The sequence below is a fragment of the Hippopotamus amphibius genome, chromosome 3 (genome assembly GCF_030028045.1).
Source record: "Hippopotamus amphibius kiboko isolate mHipAmp2 chromosome 3, mHipAmp2.hap2, whole genome shotgun sequence".
NCBI classification, from domain to species: Eukaryota; Metazoa; Chordata; class Mammalia; order Artiodactyla; family Hippopotamidae; genus Hippopotamus; species Hippopotamus amphibius.
This window is the reverse complement of record NC_080188.1, coordinates 48,760,941-48,783,288: the sequence shown is the minus strand read 5'-3', so window position 1 is coordinate 48,783,288 and position 22,348 is coordinate 48,760,941.

Sequence of the window (22,348 nt, the reverse complement as noted above, 5' to 3'; positions counted from 1 at the left end):
GGGAAGCTGCTCTATAGCACAGGGAGATTAGCTCAGTGCTTTGTGATGACCTAGAGGAGTGGGATGGGGAGGGTGGGAGGGAGGCTCAAGAGGGAGGGGATAAATGTATACAAATAGTGATTCACTTTGTTGTACAGCAGAAACTAACACAACATTGTAAAGCAGTTATAATCCAATAAAGATGTAAAAAAAAACCACTATACACCTTAAATGATCTGTTTGATCAAAATATTATAGAAGGTTTCCATTATATCTGGACTGCCAGAGACAGGACCAGTCACAGGACTGATTTTAGGCTTAGCTCTTCCATTAGCTAGCTGGAGGACCACTTTGGCCACTTTGGCCTCAGTTTCTAAATCTTTAAATATTAAAAAGAAAGTACAGCAGGCTCTGATAGTTTTGTCTGTGATTTCTAACCTCATTTCTTATGGTAAGTGGGATGGCTGTGTGCTGTAACATCACGATTACCAAGACTCTCATCTGTAGTCAGCTGGGCTGGGATACAGGTAGAAGGGGATGCACTGGCTTATGCAATTTACAGAGATATCAGGACAATGATAAATTTAGGGACCATGGAGCCAGTTGGCTATTTAGTGATGCTAATGCTCTCAAGGAAGAAAATGACAGGTTCAGGTCTACTAACTACCAACTCAGGCACAATATGAAAACTAAAAGGCCACCCCAGGCAGCATTTAAAGATGTAATTCCTGCAGTTTGAGGGCAGACTGTGATGAAAATCAGACCCAGTACCTGATTGTAGAAGAGCAGAATTATAAATAAGGCTGAACTCATAGTCCCAAAAAATCTGCTGTGCTAAAGTCTGGCCTTACAAGAAAGAAGTAAGTAAAGACCTGTGATAGGAACATCTGGAGGGATGCAGTTAAGAATGCTAAATGCCCCCATTCCTCTGAACACTCTGGGGATGGTAGACTTGCCTCATGGCTCCTTGTTGGAGCACAATGGGCCCCGTACTACCTGGAAGCATGCAAGATTTCATCTAAGGCAGATGCCTTGCAAGATGGTGCTTGCCCTAAATTTTGACCCCATCTCTCCTCATGGGTTCTAAACTAATAACAAGGATCAAGAGCCAGCATGGCCCTATTAAGGAGGCATCATCATGCTTTAGGAGCCAGAGCAAGAGAAGTCTCTGCAGCAAGTTCAGGCTATGGGAGCAAGGTTGGCTGTAATATAGGGTTGGCTAAAAGTACCAGGGAGTCAACATTCCCAGCAGTGATCCTCAGCCAATGAGGAATGGGAGTAGATGGGTGAATACCCCAGTTTTCTTGCCCCTCAGTAGACAATGCAAAGTGCATTCCATGAGTTCTTTGAGGGTCTCCAGTGGGATGAGCCCCAGTTGCCAACAGTAGTAACCCACTTGTTAAAGCACCTTGTTTTGTTTTGTTTTGTTTTGCTTTGTTTTGTTTCGTTTTGTTTCACTCTCTTCCTTGTCTCATCTCTTCTCTTCACTGTGTTCCCTGGGATCCCCTCCAAAATAAACTGGAGCATACAGATCCTTGTCTCAGGTTCTGCTTTTACTGATCTAAGACAAAGCTCATGGTATGTGGAATTCAGTGAGGGAGGGGAAATGGAATGAGGTGAAGAAAGAAGCAGGTAGGATCACGTATGGTTTTGCCGTGTCTTAAAAGCTCAGATTTAATTCTAAGAGCAATGGGAAGTCAAGACATGTTTTAAATAGAGGGATAACATAAATAAATTCGAGGCTTTTTTTATTTTTTAAGAACTTTTATTGAGATATAATTGACATACAATAAACTGCATATATTTAAAGTGTACAATTCGATTTTTTTTCTTATTTGTAAATTTGAGTTTTTTTAAAAAAGATTATGCTGGTTGCTTTGAAGAGAATTATTTTAATGGAACAATAATGGATGCAGGATGGCCAGTTATAGAGATGTGGGTACTTAGGTGAGAAGGGTGGCCTGGCCATGGAGAGGAAAGAATGAGCTGATTCCAAATTTTTTAGAGTTGAATTCTATAGGACTTGGTTATGAGGACCAAGGGAAAATGATTGTGCCTTTCACTGAAATGGAGAGGATGAGGTACGGTTATGCTTCAAATTTCAGATTAAATATTTCTTTTCTATTCTTTAACCTTTCTGTCTAAAGAGTTCCAGGATCCAGGAACTTCTAGCCAGGCTGAGTTGGGTAGGGTGTAAGAGCTCAGTGGACACTGACAGAATTCCGTTCACAAGTTGGGGTAGTAAGTGGGCTGGAGGCACACATGTTGATACTTTTGTGTTTACCATACTCAGTTTCTAGGTATAATGACAAGACACTATTGCCTTTCCAAGTGCACTTTATTATATAATTATGATTTCTTAATGACAAACAGTTACTTGCAAATTTTAACTTGACTCTTAGCCAAGTTATATCACATAGACTACTGGAAGTACATATTCTAAAAAGGGAAAAGTAATTACCAATTGACCGTGTTCTCTTCATGTAGGAGGAACAGTCAGCTTCCTGGACAGCACAGATGGGTTGTATGTTGTTAACTCTGCAGAGCAGAAGGACACTGGAAAATAGTCCAGAAGCCATTGCTTTCTAGACAAAACAGAAGTACTTCGAGCAGTCTACCTCTCCCAGCCAACTCGTAAAACCTCTCTCTCCACTGGATCCATGGTATCCTGATTTCACAAAAAAGAACTAGCTCCCTTTAAAACACTAGGGAAGACAACAGTCCTGGTGGCATCAGCTATAGGCCAACAATAACTAAAGACTTATTTTTCAGTCACTAGAGATATATTAAATGGGTAGAAATTCTAGAGACTTAGACACAGGAGTGGTGCGCCTTACACAAAGCCCAGATTCTGGAAATTTGTCTATAGACATTCACACGTGTAACTTTCATTTCAGTAGATCACATGCCTCATGGGGGGTGGGGGGAGGGGGCGGCCTGCAGGACAACACCCAGTGAGCTAGGGCACTTCAGGTTCAGTCCCTTTCAGGATTTCTTCACTGTGTGTGGTGCAGAATGGCTAATATCGAACTACTAAGTGACTAGAAAGAGGCCCAAACACCTCCCAAAGTCAAACATTTGTTCTTACAGAGGAGACTCAACATCCCTGTTGAAAGTCAAAGATTGTCCTAAATGCAACCTGAATTGCACAGATGCCTGCCCTCAATGGGATTAATGTCTCACATCAGCCACAGCCCTATCCGTCGTCCTGCAGGCTTTATTCATTCCCTGCTACTAGAATGAATATCAGAGCTCACATTTTCTGGAACTGGACCAATCGCAGAATCATGTACCCATTGGTTACAACCCCAAAATGCAGATGAAACTCAGAATGCTACTTAGCTTTCCCTTGGAACAGATGGCGTTTCTGGGCATAGTCTGAGGCAGGGCAGATGCTGTTTGTAGATCCCACTCTACGTCCCCCGGTCACTGCCAAGCTGGCCTGTGGCTGCAGTGGGCAGCCTCCCACCTCAAACATCTATCTGAGTTGCTCTGCCTGAGGGTTTTCTCTGGTGCTAAAGGTGCTTGCCTGGAAGTGCTAAGGACTGAATGACCCTCAGGGGATCCCTCAACCAATAACAGATGGAAGTCAATGGAGAAATATTGTAACCCCCCCCCCCCCATCCCTTGGTAGGACAATCCTGAGGCATATTCTTAGCGGATGCTCAGTGAGTCCCAAGGGAAATTGAACCACAGTTGCCTGCAGCAGTATCTTGCTCAACTGTATTGGCTTTCTTCGAGTGGCAGACAAAGCGATGCACTGTCCTGATCCAAAGATAGTGGCCAGCAGCTCCAGACGTCAGCTCCTTCAGGGTCTACCTTAGTCCCAGAGTTGTCTCGCCTGAGGTCGTGCACTTCCTGGGAAGCCCACATCTGACAACTACGTGAGACGAGGGCACAGAGGTGTGGTCATTTCAGTGCCATGCAGGATGATGCTATGGGCAATACTTGCTCCAGAGCACCTTTCCAGGCTGGCCTTGGCTTTGTTAGGTCTGCATCCAGTACAACTGCCCAATCCCACTTCCCTTTCCCTCCTCTCACAAACATTGATCCCTAAGAAACATCTTGTACTCCAAACTCTGCCTAGAGACTGATTCTAGGAAAAACAATCTACATTTTCCCCATCTTTCTCCCCACTCCTTCACTTCTGCTCCACACACCACAAATAAACCTCCCGCACTCAAGTCTTTGACTGGAGGGAACTCAAACTAGAACCAGAAGGAAAGACGAGAAGGGCCCTTCCTTGTTCCTAATCTGTCCATGTTAAGGTAGCTCCTGCAGCTAAAGCACTTTTCTCTCACCACTCCTTCCCTCCTCCCTGAAAGAGCAGACTGGGGCCATGTAGCCCAGCTTGTTCCTCTTTGCCTTAGGGAGTGAGGCTGCCCGCAGATAACATGTGTTCTCCTCCATTCCTGCCTCTGTCTGTTTTCTAGAGGCAACTCATGACTTAGAGTCCTGGAGAGGTCAGTGTTGCTGGAATGGCTAAGTGTCTAATTCTGGGCTTAGTTTTTTTTTTTTTTTTTAATTAATTAATTAATTTATTTACTGGCTGTGTTGGGTCTTCATTGCTGAACACGGGCTTTCTCTACTTGTGGCGAGCAGGGGCTACTCATCATTGTGGAGTGCGGGCTTATTGCGGTGGCTTCTTGTGTTGCAGAGCACAGGCTCTAGGCACACAGGCTTCAGTAGTTGTGGCATGTGGGCTCCATAGTTGTGGTTTGTGGGCTGTAGAGCTCAGGCTCAGTAGTTGTGGCGCGTGGGCTTCGTTCCCCTGTGGCATGTGGGATCTTCCTGGACCTGGGATAGAACCCGTGTCCCCTGCATTGGCAGGCGGATTCTTGACTACTGTGTCAGCAGGGAAGTCCCTTGTGCTTAGTTTTGAGAAGCCCACTGCCCTGCACATGTAAGCCACTTTCTCCCTTATCTGGCTTCTCAGTAGGAAAGACAATACTTTGGCTACCACCTGCTGGCCTTTGTCCTGTGTCTATATTGTTTAAGATTCAGGCAGGAAAGAAAAAGATAATTTGTTAGTTTCCACCAAACTCCTTCACTCATCTAGGGCAAACCCCAGCTCGGAGGTGAGTCGCCTGGGTGGCATCCAGGCAAGGAGGGTGTGGTGGCCACGGAGATGCTCCACTTTGATATTCCATCAAGAAACCAGCTGCAGAAGCGTAGCTGACTGGCAACCTCAGCTGCTGCTTTCTGGATCTACCATGGTGTTCGCCCAAAGGCCAGTGGGACTGAGGCTTTCCAAGCCAATGACGGAGCACCTCAGGAGTACTGAAGCCAGCCAGTACCTGTGGGATGCAGGTTTCATTTCACAGGCAACGTTGGCTCCAGGACCACATCTGCTGGTCACAACTTTCTCAGAATGGTATTGTGGGCTGAGAGGCTCTTCCTAACCAACCCTTGCTTCCCTCTCCGCTTTTACAGGTGTCAGACCTGCATGATAGCCTGAAGGCTGTCCCTGCATACTCCTGCTTCTTTCTCCTTTATACATCATAGGTATCTCCCTGTATCTTACACATCTAATCCATCCCAGTGTCTGACTCTGGGGGGGTCTGAGCTGACACAGGGAGTAACTCCTAAAAGCAGAAAAATGAAGGATCATTGAGGTGGTGCTTGCTTCTTTTGGTCAGAATTCTGCTTTGGGTTGCCCATTTGTAAAGCAGTACCAGAATCTGGGCACCCCTGTCTTAATAACAGAAATTTTCCATTTAATTGTTCCACATGTGATAAAAAAATTAAAAATTTGTTTTGAAGGCTTAAGTTTCCCACTTGCTGAGGACCTCCAGAGACATCTTGATCAGGCCTTGAAAAAGGTAAGTGCTGTGTTGAGCCATTTTTTATAGGCCTAGTTAATTGGGGGTCTAAATTTTCTTTTCCTAGAGATTCTTCTCCAGAAAGCTTCCCGCAAAAGAGAAGCCTTAAAGTTTCTCTCTTATAGGACCTCTTTCAGCCATTTCTAACTGGAATAGTACTGACTGCTCATTAAACAGACACACAAACAAAAAAAGTGTCTTTTTGGAAAACAGTGCCAAACTTACAGCATATAATCCTTGGCTCTGGTGGTCCACACTCCCATTAGAAGTGAAGGAGGGCACTGTGTGATTAGAAGTACAGGACTCATATGGAAAGAAACATGGACTTGAGCCCGAGCAGTTTCAACCACAGCTGAGTGATGACGCGGAGACCACGGTTCAGAGCCTTAATTTCCTCATCTGGAAAATAAAGAGTTTCACTTTATGTGAAAGTTACAGGAGAGTGTGAGTTTACGTTATAAACTGTAGAACAGAGGTTGTACAGTGATGGTCAGTGGGGCACATCTGGTCTACACATGTGTTGGGTTTTTCCCACATGCATAATTTTTTTTTTTTTAATCTGAAATTTTTACAGAAAATCTGGCTTTCTGGCTTCTTTTGAAAAATCCCATGTGGCAACAATCCAATGGCAGGGAATAACAGCTACCCCCTCATACAGAGTATGTTTTCTCCAGCTCGCTCCTGTCTCCAGAACTCCCCACAGTCTTAGTCACTGAAAAAACACTTATTGCATCACCTGCAAGGTCCCTGTAGGCATCAGAGTTTGGGGCCTGAGGTAGGGCGTGATGAAAGTGTTCACCGTCTGTGAGGGGACAGTCAGGGACTAATGAAGAAGGTCCATGAGGGAAGGCAGTCTGTCAACACTCAAGCTGGGGGCTGGCAGATTGGCTGCCCGCCATTCTCCAAACGTTTCCATGCACAACTTCCCAGAGCAGCCACGACTTTCCGCTTTCATGCCATTGTGCGTGGGGAGTAGCTTTTAGGGTCCATAAAGCTAGCGAGTAGAAGCCATCATTCCTTCTGCCCCCACTGTCTCCCCTCACACAGTCCACAGAGCTCTAGTCAGACCTTCCACGTGAACGCCAGGGCCTGTGCCAGGCTGTACCTTTCAGCCACCCTCTTCTTCACTCAACAGTGGAGGGAAGTTTCATGGTCAAAGCCAAAGGCATTTGTATTATTTCCTGTGACAAGCAAAGGAGTTCAAGGCCTGCACCCTGTGGGTACAGTCTCTGTGGATTCTCATTCCCCTTGGCTCGTGAGCAGGTGCTCTTACCTGAAAACTGCCCCAACCTGAGACCTGGGATCATTGGCCCACTGGCCAAGACCCCAGCTCTGTGCTAATTAGCACTGGACACATGCAGTTTTTTCTCACTGGAGGGGCAGCTTTTCTTCTGATGGGCTTTTCCTCGCCTTAACAATGAGACAGTAAACTCATGATTCGTTTTTTGAGTCTTAGGCTGTGCCTTTTTTTTTTTTAATATGTTATTTATTTGGTTGTGCCGGGTCTTAGTTGTGGCTCATGGGCTTCTTAGTTGTGGCATGCATGTGGGATCTAGTTCCCTGATCAATCCCTGATCAGGGAACTAGATCCCACATTGGGATCTGCATTGCGAGCTCGGAGTCTTAATCAGTGCACCACCAGGGAAGTCCCAGATAGTGCCTTTTGAATGAAGAAGGTCAACCACAGGCATTAGCTCTTCTAATCCTCACAGCCCCTCACAGAGATAGATACTATTATCTCTATTTACAGACAAGTAAAGTACTGGGAAGTTAAGTAATTTGTACCAGGTCACACAGTAGGAAGAGTGATGATTGGATTTGAACTCTTACCACCTGAAACAAGAGCTCCTGCTTTGGTCCACTCCTATGAAATACTGCCTCTCAAGAGATTTGAGCATGTGCTTAAGAAAAAAAGGAAGCTGCTTAGCTGTAGCTGAGGCAAAAATATTCTGCGTGGTCTAAACCATCCTGGTTGTGGAGAATGTCAATTTGCCTTGAACCACAAGTGTAAGATAGGGTTACTTTGGGGAGTCCTGTACAAACCATGAAATCCTACAACAACATTCTTTATCAACTGCTCTTGGATTTGATCCTGCAAATCCTCTTCCTGGAAGCTTAAGTCTCCTATGCCAGTTTCATACAGAATGTCAGAATGTAACTTTTTTTTAAAAATTGAGGTAACATTGGTTTTTAACCTTGTATAAGTTTCATGTCTACAATATTGTATTTTGACTTCTGTATACATTACAGCATGCTTACCACGGAAAGTTTCACATCCATCCTTCACCATGCAGTTGATCCCATTACCCACTTTACCATCCCTGCACCTAACCCCACCCCCGCCCATAACCACTACTCTATTCCGTCTGTGTGTTCGTTTTTGTTTGGTTTGGTTTGTTCCCTTATTTTGTTTTATTTTGTTTTTTTCATGAGGTCTCTTAATATACACTCATATCCTGCCTGGAAAGACAGCAAACTTTGGTCCCCTGTGGAGCTTCTTTCAATTTCTCTTATGCACAAGGAACCAGGGAGCTCAGAATGCACTTTGGGGGTTCAGTAGATGGAGGCAGTGTTACACAGAGGAGAAGGAGAACTGCCCTTAGCAGAGTGTCCTTCTGCAAGTATCCCAGCAGGCAGAAGTCTACAGCTCCGGGCAAGAGGTGTCTTGGGGACCCTCCATGACCTCTGTCCTATGGGAGAGTGGCAAAAGATCATTTCAGGCAAAGGTGCTCATCTCTGAAGTCATGGTTCAAATGCTGCTTTAGCTCTTTCTCAGCTTCCTCCAGGGAGTGTGTCCCTTCTGTAATATGAGAATGGATTCAAGAGGGGCTGGCAGGGCAGAATGCTGGCTCTTTCATTAAAATGGGAAACCTGACTGGAGCTGTCCATAGCTAACTAACCCATTCCAGTAATGAATGTGGTTAACTCAGCATCCTGTGTGGGTGGCAGATTCCCTGCTGTCTTCCATTCTAACATGGTCAACCCGGTTCCCTTCTGGATGGTGTCCCGTAGCTTTACTATTTTTCACAATATTCCCCTTAACTTCCCTGGCTTCATCAACATCATTAACATTTCATCACCAGTCAGTCTCTGCTGGAGACAGCGTCTCTCTCCCTTGGCTGTGCCATGCACAAAAAGAGAGAAGAGACATCCTTCTTGCTCCAAGCTAGGTTCCACCTTCCCTATCATATCATGAGGAGAAAGAGTCTTGGCCCCATGTTTCTTGGTCCCTGATCAAGGCCTGTGTAAAATTCAAGTGGCTTGACTTTGAATCTCCTCTGTTCTTTCTGTACCATCTATGTTCTTGGGTCAATGGAATGATTTACGTAGACGCAAGATCATCAAGCACCATTGAATGCCATCTTAGTGTGACCACTGCACGTTCATGTTCCAAAGCAGAACAGCTGTAAATAGAATATCTGGGGATTCTTGTTTCAGAGCTCATGGAGTATAGATTTATTAGAGTTGTTTAGATTTTGAATGATTTTAGTCTAACAGAACATTACTCCTAAATAGGAGCAAGAGTTATCGCAGTATCTCTTGTGTTCCCTAAGACTGTCCCTTAGTTTGGGGTCCCCCTGAAGCAGACTATGAGACTAGAGTGCAAGTTGTTTGAGAGAGAGACGGAACCCTGGTAGGAGAGTGGGGAAGGGAAGCAGGGAAGCAAAGTAGCCAATAAAGTGCATACCATCAAGCCAGCTACCACTGTGGGCAACTGGAGTGTAACTCCAAGGAGAAACTTTGTGCCTTGGTGCCCACCATGGTTTATAGTTCACTGGGACTCTTTCTGTATGATCAGGCAAGAGTGCGCCTACTTTGGAGACCAGGACTTCTAACACAGTAGAGCCCAGATGTGTGAGATGAGAAGCATAATATTCCCTAGTGAGATACTGCGGGTGATGATGAGAGAAGCCATTTCTGCCTTCAACTCTTGGCTCCTGGTCCAAATGTGCTCCCTGTTGGAGTCCCTGTGTCATCTAGAAATCTCTCAATAATGCATGTAATGTATTCTGGAAAAAGGTACCTCATCTGAGCTGGAGCCTCAGTTCTGCCTTCAGCAGGCCTTTGCACATCTCTCTGAGACCAGCTGATTCTGGATGAGGCAGTGTCACATGTCTAGGGAATCCCATGGTCATGACTCACCCCGATACCTCCTTCACTGTGATGGGAGACCTTGGTCAGATACTGTGTTGTGTGCATCAGGAACTCTGTAATACTCTGGGTAGTGATGCTGAACAAGGTGCTGAGGCAAGAAAGGCAAATCCATATCAGGAGTGTCTATTCCTGTGAGAGAGATTCACTTGTTTTTCTGAGATGGAAGGGTTGAAGTGTAATTGATTTGCCTCCAAATGGCTGGTTGGTCTCCTTGAAATGAGCTCTATATCAGAGGCTCATTGTCTATGTTGCTGGCAGGTTGGACATTCAGAAGCACCAGTAGCTAGATTAGCCTTATTGAGTGAGAGTCCACATTGCTGGGTCCACGCATGGCCTCCATCTCTGCCGCTGTGGACCCTCTGTCTGTACACCCATCACGTTATTTGAGGTGGCAGATGAAAAAGCTAACAAACATCAACTGGCAGTCATTTTGGCTCGATCTGGGGACAGGGCAAGAGATTATGACTTTTTATTGGGTAACCACTCTCAGCGTTCTTCTCATCCATTTGTTAATTCTTCTCATTATAGGTATTAATCAATGCCCTCATTGATTCTCATGTATATTGCTTCTATGAATGCTGTGTTCCATTACACATCTCAGAACTCTCTGGAGGTCATTTCTGGTTGGCTGCCATTCTAGCCTTGCCTGGCTTTATAATAATCATTTCACTCTGGCTTTTGCTGGTTAAGGGCTGCCACCTGGCCTCTTTTGCTTTTCCAAGCAAAAGAAATGAGTCAAGACCTTTAAATCCACCTCCTACTGTCTGTAACTGGCCTTCAGAAGAGAGTGACTGTTAACATTTTATTGACACTGGTGCCCCTCTTGCTAGCACATTCCTAATGACCTTGGTGAACTGGTGTCTTTTGAGCTGTCCCTTGGTACATCATTCCATGGTAGGTCTTACATCATCACAAAATATACTTAATGCAGTATGTCCATGTCCTTGGGCTTTTTTAGTTCCTTCTACTGTCTGTCATTGCAATTAAGATGTTTCAACTTGGCTCAGCATGGGCCCTTGCATTTTCCAGGCTTCTAGGGGTCACCATAGCAGTGAGTTTGCTTCATCCCTGGAATCCCTTGCAAGGGTGTAAATCCGGTATCAGCAGTAGTGCCACCAACTCAAAAAACTCTCCCTTATCTGGTCTAATGTCCAAAACCATGGGTGTTCTCCTGACCCCTGCCAGTTCATGTTGGCCAATTCTTGCAGGCTCATTATCTACCTGGCTGTGTGATGCCTAACCCCAGGAATCAGCTTGGCTGTTAGAGGAAAATGTGGACAGATCTTATGGTGGAGCCTCTGTTGCCTATGGGGGGTGAGAGGGTGGGGACTAGGGTAAGAGAGCTCTCTTTATAGGAATGGGATGGGTGGGCTAGCCATATCTGCAGGCTCTAAGGGTTCAGGGGAGTATGAGGAGTAGCATAGTTCCACCCCATACTAACGGTCCCAAGTTTGTCAAGTCAGGCCCCAACCTTGGTGCAAGAGACCTGCCTCGGTTGAGCATTCAGTCAACTTTGCTTCTCAGAAACTCCATTAAATCCAGAGTTTGGTCTTCCACTTCTTTTGCTCTTTCACTTGAGGCAATAAGGGCTTTTTGGAAGCTTCTGAAGTTCTCTTGCCTTCACACTTGATTTTAATGGTTTGTTAACTGCCTCGCCTTGCCTCTCTCTCTCTCTCTCATGGCTCAATGTGAGTTAGTACCAGCCAGCCAATTCTTTTATCCTTGTTTTCACTTTCTTCTGTACCTACTGATACCTTCTGTACCTGCTCATCAAAAGGTTGAATGATTGCTCTGGCCAGACTGTTCTCCTCTGTGAAAACATTCCACTTGGTCAACCCGGAGAAAATTGTAGCAATTGGGCTGCCACCTTGTGCCACAGAACGGAAGTCAGCAGACTCCCTGTAAAAAGCTGGATAGTAAGTACTTTTGGGCCCCTAAGACCAGTCTGTGTAGCAACTACTCAGCTCTATTGTAGTGCAAAAGTAGCAAAAATAGACAATATTTTGCCTGTTATTATTATGAGTAGTTATAGCAACACTCAACTCTTGTGCAAAAAATAAACAATATGTAAAAGAATGCACATGGCTGAGATCCAATACAACTTAAAAAAATAAAAAACACACAGGTGGTTGTATCATTCCAACTATATGACTCTGGTAAAGGCAAACTATGGAAACAGTAAAAAGATCATTTGTTTCCAGGGATTTGGGGATGAATAAAGTACATGGGATTTTTAGGGTAGTGAAACTATTATGTGTGATACTATAATGGCAGATACATGTGATTATACATTAGTCAAAAGCCATTGGACACAGCAGAAAAAGTAAACCGTAATGTAAACTGTGGCCTTTGGTTAATAATATTGAGCTAATATTGCCTCATCAATTGTAACACATGCACTACATTAATGCAAGATGTTAACAATAGGGCTAATTTGGGGGGAGGTGAGGGGATTTCTGCTCAATTTCTCTGTACACCTGAAACCGCACCCAAGAAAGTCTATTAATTAAAAAAAAAAAAAAAACCCTGAAGGCAAGACAACTGACTTTTCCATACAAATTAAAACCACAATAAAAAGGCAGGTGGAATTTGGCCCTTAGGCTGTAGTTTGCCCAAATCACCCACCCCCACCCCAATACACACACGCATGGATTATCCATGTCTCACATAACAACCAGGATAGGGTTTGCATTGCCAGCTGGGAAATGAGGGATACAGTCCCCAAAACCTATCTTGCTTTCTTAAACCATTCTTAGTACCAATTGTGTCAGTTCAGATCCTCTAGCAAAGAGATGCTGAGATGGAATTAGGAGTGTAAGAGGCTTAATGGGGGTAACACCTATGACAAATGAAGGGGAGGAAGCAGGATTGGGCAGGGAAAGTTTTTGCACCACATTACATAGCTGGAGATATCTTGGGCAACTCAAGGGGCTCTGGAGCAAAGATTACCCTCAGAGGACTTGGTCAGAAATGGCCGGGCAGGCCTTGTATTTTCACTGTGCTCACTCATTGTCTGGGAACTACTCCAATATTGGGTTAGATCCCAAAGGCACTGCAGAGAGGCTCTCAGCAACTGCTTTCCTTTGAGCTCCATGGTAAGTTCTTTCTTGAAAGGCGATCTGAGGGGCCATCCCCAGGGCTGCACAGGGTGCCAGTTTCTTTTTTTTTTTTTTTCCAATTTCATTGGCATATAATTGACATATAACACTGTGCTAGTTTAAGGTATACAACATAATGATTTAATATATGTTTATATTGCAAAATGATTACCACAAATCAGTTTACATGACATCCATCATCTCATATAGTTATAAATTTTTATGAGAACTTTTAAGATCTACTCCCTTAGCAACTTTCAAGTATACAATACAGCAGTGTTAACTATAGTCACCATGCTGTATATTACATCCCTAGGAATTATTTTCTTGAGGATTTTTGCACCTATGTTTATGAGGGATATTGGCCTGTAATTTTCTTTTCTTGTAGTGCCGTTGTCTGGTTTTGTTATCAGGATAATGGTGACCTCATAAAATGACTGTGTAAGCATTCCTTCCTCTTCTATTTTTTGGAAGAGTTTGATAAGGATTGGTTTTAATTACATTAATATCATTAAAATAATTTATTCATTATATTGTAGTTGTAGTTATTATATATAATAAATAAAATATAAATAGTATACAACTATATTACATTACATAAAATATAACAAATAATATGTTTATATAATATGTAATATAATAACATATAAAATAAAATATAAAAATAATATAAAATTCCATTAATTAAATGTTTGCCATATGTTCCTGGACTTTTCTTTGGAGAGATGTTTTTGATTACTGATTCAGTCTCTTCAGTAGTTATTGGTCTGATCAGATTTTCTCTTTCTTCATAATTTAGACTTGGTAGGTTGTATGTTTCTAGGAATTCATCCATTTTTCTAAGTTGAACAATTTTTTTGCATATGATTCTTCATAGTGATCTCTGATGATCCTTTGTATTTCTGTGCTATTGGTTGTAATGTGTCTTCTTTCATTTCTCCTTTTATTTATTTAAGTCCTCTCTTTTTTAAATTGATAAATCTAGCTAAAGGTTTGTGTATTTTGTTTATCTTTTCAAAGAACCACCTCTTAGTTTCATTGATCTTTCTATTGTCTTTGCAGTCTCTACTTCATTTATACCTGCCTAACTTTAAGTTTTTCTAGTTCATTGAGGTGTTAAGATGTTTGAGATCTTTATTATATTTTTTTAATAAATTTTTTTATTTATTTTATTGGCTGTGTTGGGTCTTCGTTGCTGCACACGGGCTTTCTCTAGTTGCCGTGAGCAGGGGCTACTCTTTGTTGTGGTGCGTGGGCTTCTCATTGCAGTGGCCTCTCTTGTTGCAGAGCACGGGCTCTAGGTGCATGGGCTTCAGTAGTTGTGGCACATGGGCTCAGTAGTTGTGGCTCACGGGCTCTAGAGCACAGGCTCAATAGTTGTGGCACACGGGCTTAGTTGCTCCGCGGCATGTGGTATCTTCCTGGGGCAGGGCTTGAACCCGTGTCCCCTGCATTGGCAGGCGGATTCTTACCCACTGCACCACCTAGGAAGTCCTTTATTATATTTTAATGTAGCTGTTTATTGCTATGAACTTCCCTCTTAGAACTGCCTTTGCTGAATCCCATAAGTTTTTATATTTTTATTTATCTCAAGGTTTTTTGATTTTTCTTTTGGTTTCTTCTTTGATCAATTGGTTGTTCAGTAGCATGTTGTTTAATCTCCACATATTTGCAATTTTTTATTAGCATATCAGCATATCATGCTTGATATGATTTCAGTCTTCTTAAAGCTGTTAAGACTTGTTTTGTCACCTAACATATGATCTGTCCTGGAGAATGTTCCATGTGCAGTTGAGGATAATGTATACTCTGCTGCTTTTGGATGGAATGGTCTATAAATGTCCATTAAGTCCATCTAGTTAGGTGTTGTCTAAGTCCAATATTTTCCTATTGATTACCTGTCTGGATGATCTATTCATTGTTGTAAGTGGGGTATTGAAGTCCCCTAATATTATTGTACTGCTGTGTATTTCTCCCTTTAGGGAGAAATATTTGTTAATATTTGCTTTATATATTCAGGTACTTCTACGTTGGGTGCATAAATATTTATAAATGTTATATCTTCTTGTTGGATTGACCCCTTTATCATCATAAAATGACCTTCTCTGTCTCTTATTACAATCTCTGTTATAGAGTCCATTTCATCTGATATAAGTATAGCTACCCCTGCTTTCTTTTGGTTTCCATTTACATGGAATAACTCTTTCTATCCCTTTATTTTAAGTCTCTGTGGGTCCTTACATCTGAAGTGAGTCTCTTATAGGCAGCATAGTTGGGTCTTTTTAGAAATTTATTTAGCCACTCTATGCCACTCTATGTCATTTGACTCGAGAATTTACTTCATTTACATTTAAAGTAATTATCGATAGGAATGGACTTACTGTTGCTATTTTTTTAATTGTTCTAGTTATTTGTAATGCCTTTGTTATTTTCTTCCTCTTTGTCTCTTCCTTTGCAATTTAATTATTTTTCTGTAGTGGTATGCTTAGATCCCTTTTTCTTTATCTTTTGTGTATTTACTATAGATTTTTACTTGTGGTACCATAATGCTTATATAAAGTATCTTATATTTGTAACAGTATATTTTAAGCTGATAACTTAAGTTTGAACACATAGTATAGCTCTGTATTTTTACTCTCCACCCTCCTTGTTTTATGTTTTTGATGATACAATGTACATCATTTTACCTTATGTATCCATTGACAAATTATTGTGGTTATAGTTATTTATACTACTCATGTGTTTTAATCTTCATACTAGATTTATAAATGATTTACCATGGCCATTACAACATTAGAATATTCTGAATGTAACTATATATTTACTTGTGAGATTCGTACTTTCATGTTTTTCTGTTACTAATTAGTGTCCTTTAATTTCAGCTCAAAGATGTCCCTTTAATGTTTCTCGTAAGGCTGGTTTAGTGCTTGTCTGCAAATCTCTTTATCTCACCTTCAGTTCTAAAGCACGGCTTTGCCATGTAAGATATTCTCAGTTGGCAGTTTTTCCTTGCATATATCATGCCACTCCCTTCCAGCTTGCAAAGCTTCTGCTGAAAAAATCAGCTGATAGTTTTATGGGGTCCCCTTATATGTAATAAGTTGTTTTTCTTTTGCTACTTTTAAGATTCTCTCCTTGTCTTTACTCTTAGTGGAGTATCTTTGTATTTTCTAATTTTGAACTCTCTGGGCTTCCTGGGTCTGGATGTCTGTTTGCTTCCCCAGGTTAGGAAAGTTTCCAGCCATTGTTTCTTCAAGCAAGTTTTCTGCCCCTCTCTCTTCTCCTTCTGGGACCCCTATAATGCAATGTTGGTCCGCTTGATGTTGTCCCATAGGTCCCTTAAAACTATCTTCACTCTTTGTATTCTTTTTTTTCTTCTGCTCTGGTTAGATGAATGCCTCTGTCCTATTTTCCTGTTTTCATGTTTACTGATCCTTTCTTCTGCTTTATCTAGTCTGTTGTCAAACCCCCTCTATTGAATTTTTCAGTTCAGTTATTATATTCTTCAGCTCTGTCATTTCTGTTTGGTACTTTCTTTTATTTTCTAGCTCTGTTGAAATTCTCATTTTGTTCATACATTGTTCTGCTGACATGGTGAGCATATTTATAACCATTTTTAGAACTCATTATCAGGTAAATCACCTTTGTTTCATTATGGTCTGTTTCTGGAGTTTTATACTGTTCTTTTGTTTGGAACATATTCCTGTTTCTTCATTTTCCTTCACTCTCTGTGTTGGTTTTTACACTTTAGATAAAACAGCTACTTCTCCCAGTCTTAAAGGAGTGGCTTCACGTAGGAAATGAACCTTATCAGACCTAGTTCTTGATTATCTCTCAAACATTTGTGATTATCCAAGGGCCTTCTTTGTCTCAGTGGCTCCCAGTATTTTAAGGTGTCCTAAGACCTATCAGTGACCAGCCAACACCTAGATGCTGGCTGATTGGAAGCTGGACCCTCAGGTAGTAGCTTCTAAAGTATGCAAGTAGACCTCTTTCAGAGAAAGACTGGGAGCTGGGTGTTTCTGTCTGTTCCCTCTGTACTGAGTCCTTGGTGGGCGGAGGTGGGGGTGGGGTGGGGGGTAGCTGGTTAAGAACTGATTCTTGTTTGCTACAGTCCTGTGGGATCCATGAACACAAACCCCATTGGCTACCAGAACCATGTGTTCAAAGTGCACATCCCATGGGCAAGAGCCAAAAAAAAGTCAGGGCTCCAGTCATATGCAAAAACCTTCTTTGAGGGGGATATTAGTGACCTAGAGCAGAGCAGAGGGAGGATCCAAAGGGCCTCCCTGGTCTCCAGGGAAAGTCACAGTCACACTACAGGTGTGCTAAATTAGGAGCTTGACCCTCAGGCTGCACCTTTTAGGATATGCAAATAAGCCTCTTTCAGGGAAAGACTGTGAGATGGGCATTTCTGATTGCTGCCTCTCGACTGTGCCCTGGGGGGTAGCAGTTTCTTAAGACAGTCTCCCTCAGCCTCTCAATCAAAATCATCATATAATCTTAGATATCCTTTACAGTTGAGGCAAAAGCCACCCTTTAAAAAAATGAAAAAAGAACAGCTCTAGAGGGCAGCAAAGGCACCAGGATTTATTGGCTCCCATAGATTGAAAAGAAAGATAAGAAAAAAGACCACCAAATGAGGAATTATGGCAAGGCTCAAACAGCAAAAAGTGTGCAGTGAATGTTAGAAGCCAGTTTTTCTATTCCTTCAGTATTGGAGGAAACTTAAAACATTGAATGGAAGTTCCCTGAGGTCAAGAATTATTTTTTCACTTCTGATCTCTTCTTTCATTACTGAATGATGCCTTACTGTGGTTTTATAGCTTATGATGTAATTTTCCCTCGCTCACTTTTTAAAATTATAGGCTTTTTTTTTGAGTGACCCAAATCTTCTGAAGCTGGGGACTGTGTCTTAGTTGGGTTTCTTTAAAAGCAGAGCCTGAGATAAGGATTTGGAATTACCTCCTACATAAACTGCCTACACCCAGAAAACAGGAGTGTATAAGGGGAAGCATCAGATAAGGGGAAAAAGGAAACGCCACCATGAGGTCCAATATTGAAGTCCACCATCCAGCTTTCCACCTTTGTGGAAAGATTTGTATGCTTCTCAGATTTGCCCCCAGAAATAACTCCTTAGCTCTTCCAGGCTGCACATAGAAAAGAGCCTGGACTGGCAAAAGCCAAGCCCTCAGGAGAGGTCTGGTGTGAGCCTGGGAAGCACACTGCCAGCATGAGTAAGGCATAAATACCCCCTCAGGTGTGAAGTCATAAGTGGCTGAGGTCAGGTACCATGGAGTATCTGGAAGATGCTATAGTCCATTTGCCTAAACTCTAAATATTCAAAATAGGTCATTCCTTTGGTTTAAAGGTGTTTTGTTTAAACAAAACATAATGGTGCACATAAGGGATGCCATGTTGTCTGGATGTGAGCTGTTCCAGTGGCTTAAGGAATCAGAATTCAACAGTTTGGCAAGCTAAAGTATATCTGAGAACAGGGTGTTATGAAAACAAAACACTAGAGACCCTTGATGGCATGTTTTACTCAGATCTGGTTACCACCAGGTTATCCACCACCCCCACCCCCCAAAGATCCCTCTAGTCACTAATTTCATGACAACTAAAAAGTTCTTTATGGCCTTGGGGGCTGATTATTTTGCTCTGTGGTCTGGCTTACCGCCTAGTGCTGGCTCCTCCCCCAGGGGCTTTTCTGTTTGCCTGACATCCATCTGGCTCTGAAACACGTATCTAAGAAGGTCAAGATTGGTCTTACATCTTGACATTAGGAGACAACAGTGCCCACAATGGACACTGCAGTATTTTCAATAGGCTTTAAAAATGATTCATGTTCCACAGTTGGGTGTCTCGAATGACACCCAGTGAAGAACTTCCAGGCTAGTAGGGGAGATGGAGCACCAATTTCTTCAGCCCCATTGCCCTGAGCAAGGTTCTATATGGACACAACAGAGCAGGTCTGTTCACCTTGGTTTCCTGATCACCATCTGGTACCTTCTCACAAAGCAGTGCTCCAGAGAATTTACTAATATTCAGAACTCCTACAACTTAATGTGTGAACCCATGGGACCTGAGAGACTACGTGGGTGCAGCTTCTGCTTTCATACACTACACTGTATCATGGTGTATGAATAAAGTTCTCTGGACTAAATCAGGAATTCTGGGATCCAGATTTAGTCCAACTCTCAGAACTGAGTTACCTTGTACAAGTTATTTACTTGTATGCTCCAGATGAGGTTGTCAGTGTTAGAACATGCCAACAAGTCACTGATTACCAAATAGTTATCTAAAAACCCTTTAATAAGTATAAACTACTATTTTTAATAAGTATTGGTATTAGTATGACGATAAGGCAAAATAATTGGAACCCAAGGCCATAAAGTATTAGTGTTTTTAATAAATAGCTTTAATAAGTATTTAAAACCACTGTTTCATAATTATAAACCACTATTCTTGTAAGTAATTTTCTTAGATAGTTTATTTTCTAGGCAAATCACCTAGAAGTTCACTGGGCTTATATTTGAGAACCAAAGTTGCTATGGTATAGTAGCTTATTCTCTTTCCGTGGCACATAATATCTCTTACCTTGTAAAAGCCCTCCCCCCACCACTACCATTTCCATTTTAGCAGACCCCAAAACAGTGCATATAAGCCAGAGACCATCATGCTTTTGGCAACATAGCAGCCTCCAAAGAGGAGGGACCATACAGGTGGGACTGCTGAACCACTGTAAGGAACACCCCACCCAAAGCAGGTAAAAGAGGCCACGCGCCTTAACCAGAAAACAGAGAGCCAACAGAGTAGGGACCATCTATGTCTTGCCCATCTATTGCCAGCTGTGCTAGCTCCGTATATGTTTGAGGCATAATCTATTCTGTGAGCCAGAAGAGGCCAACAGAGAGAGGCATGTGCACCGGTGCTTTGAAATGCGGTCCCCACAACTTCCCCAAAAACAACCAGCCTTTTCCCTTGTCTCCCTGGGATTCGTTCTCTTCTGAGACCTACACCTGTTGGTCCAACTCTTACCTCTTCTCCAGGTTGTCTTTGCTCTGCTTTAGACTTTCAGCATCTCCTCTCCCTCTTGGGGGCCTCTTTCTGTTAATCAGCCTCTGATTGGGTCAGTTAGACTGACCTGACCATTCTCCTCCCAAGAACTATGTATCTTTACTTATAGTTGTAGAACCCCAGATGTCCTAAGGCTGCATGAGTCAGTCACCGCTGGTCATTTCTTCTCAGAAAGGCCTCTCAGAAGCCACCCAGTCGTAGCTCCATCCAGCCAAGGTGCCTCAGGGCTCCATGAGCTCTGCTGCATGATTAGACACTGCCATCTCCTGGCCAAAGCACTAAACCTAGTCCCAGCTGGTGTGCCCCATCAGGTCACCCTTGGGCTTAGTTGTGTGCACTCCCCATCTACACTGCCAGACAGGATTGGAGAGACATTCCTGACCCCCACCCCCCACCCCCCACCACACACACACACATCTTATAAGGCCTACAACTTAGAGAAGTAACTGCTAGTACTACTGTATGGACTCATCTGAAGACCACGCCTCCCTCAGAGTCCAGATGCATCTTTCCCATAGAGAGACATCAGCTTTGGATCCTAGACGCCATTATTTTATCATCAACTTAGCTGGTCCAATGAGTCATCTGAAAGGGATCTTAGAAAGTGCTGTCTTAATTTGGATGAATACTTGTCTTCATGTGGACTTCTAAGCAGTCCCTCCTGGTAACCAGGGTTAGGTTGGGATTTTATACAGTAGCTTTTGGAGTTAGATTTCTGATGGATGACTCCATATGAATATAAAGCAGTCTCTTGATGAGTTGTTAATCTGTTAAGTAGATAAACTCCAGCAGGCATAAAAAGTCTACTTTTCCAAAAGAGGAACTGGCTAACTGACATATTCAACATCTCTATCAAAACTAAGGAGCTGAGACCAAACGTGCTAAACATCCACTCTAGTCTAAAGTCGAAGCCCACTGAACCTATGGACACTATCCTCTCTCATTCTTCATTCCCAGACCCAACGGCACAGCAGACTCCCTTGGATGGAGCTGGCTCTTACCTGCACCGTTTGCCATAACCTACATAATCACCGGCTCTGCTTCAGGAATTCCCTCAGGAGCACAAAAGGGAAAGCTTTCTGTTTCTCTGGCCAGTAATACCCGGATACCAAAGGGCAGATATAGTCCCAAGCAGGCCTTCAAGAGTTGAAAGAAACTGCCGGACATAGGTTTCTAGAAGTGGGTAAAAAGAGCCTGTAGCCTGAATGTATAAATGTGTAGGAAGCTGGTTCTAGCTTATAACGGATTATTCAGTAGACTTGGGACATGAAAAACTCTGACTTTGCCTGTGTGGACCTCCAGGTCTATCCCAAACGAAAGAGAGATGGAGAGTCATCTGGATCAGAGGCCTTAGTTAATCTGCTTAGTTACCATAATTGTGAATAGTAACTTTACCCCATGCTCATTTGATTCTTTAAAGTATTGGATAAACTTTGAACAAGAAAAACAATTCTCTTGTACGCCCTTAGTAGAGATTAATTTCAAATCATCTGCTGCCTCTTTCCAAAAGACTAATTGAGAGTTTGTGAAGATTGATTAGAGGTCAGGCAGCACATCCAATTCTTGTTATTGTGCATTCCATCCTCAGATTGAACAGGACCCTCATGTACTTGGACCATATTTTCTTGGCCTTTCACGCCATCACGTTTGCTGTGTTATACTTTGGTGTTACGCCTTCAGCTTTTATCAAGGGATGCTATTTTTAAAAAAACAAAAACCACAGGCTAATGAAATCCATTTCTCTCTTTGTTCCAGCAACATGGAAGATGTTGCTTCCTAAGTCCCTCAGCTCTTGCTTTAGAAAGCCCCTCATGAAAACTGTCTGACAAAGTTGCCTGCTAGCAGAGGCTTTGCAACCCTTGAGAAACCAGCATAATTTTTCCTCAGTTGATAAGAGTATAATAACTGACTCTTCTGGTACTTTGCCTATCAGGAACTTAGAGCCTGATTCAGAGGTCAGAGATTCAGGCTCTAATGGGAGGACATGGCTCATCTAGCACTGATGGGGTTGTTTCCTACATGGGGTTGGAGACCCCAGGCTCAGGAGGCTAACACATCTTGCTCTGAGCTGTCCAGAATGAGATCTCAGTCCATGGGGCTCCTGAACTAAGTGACCAACAGAGATCGTTTTGGAGGAAGCTTCCCCTGCTAGCCTATGAAGTTACTGAACCTGGGGCTTAGAGAGGATAATCCATCAACGTCCCTAGTTTGTAG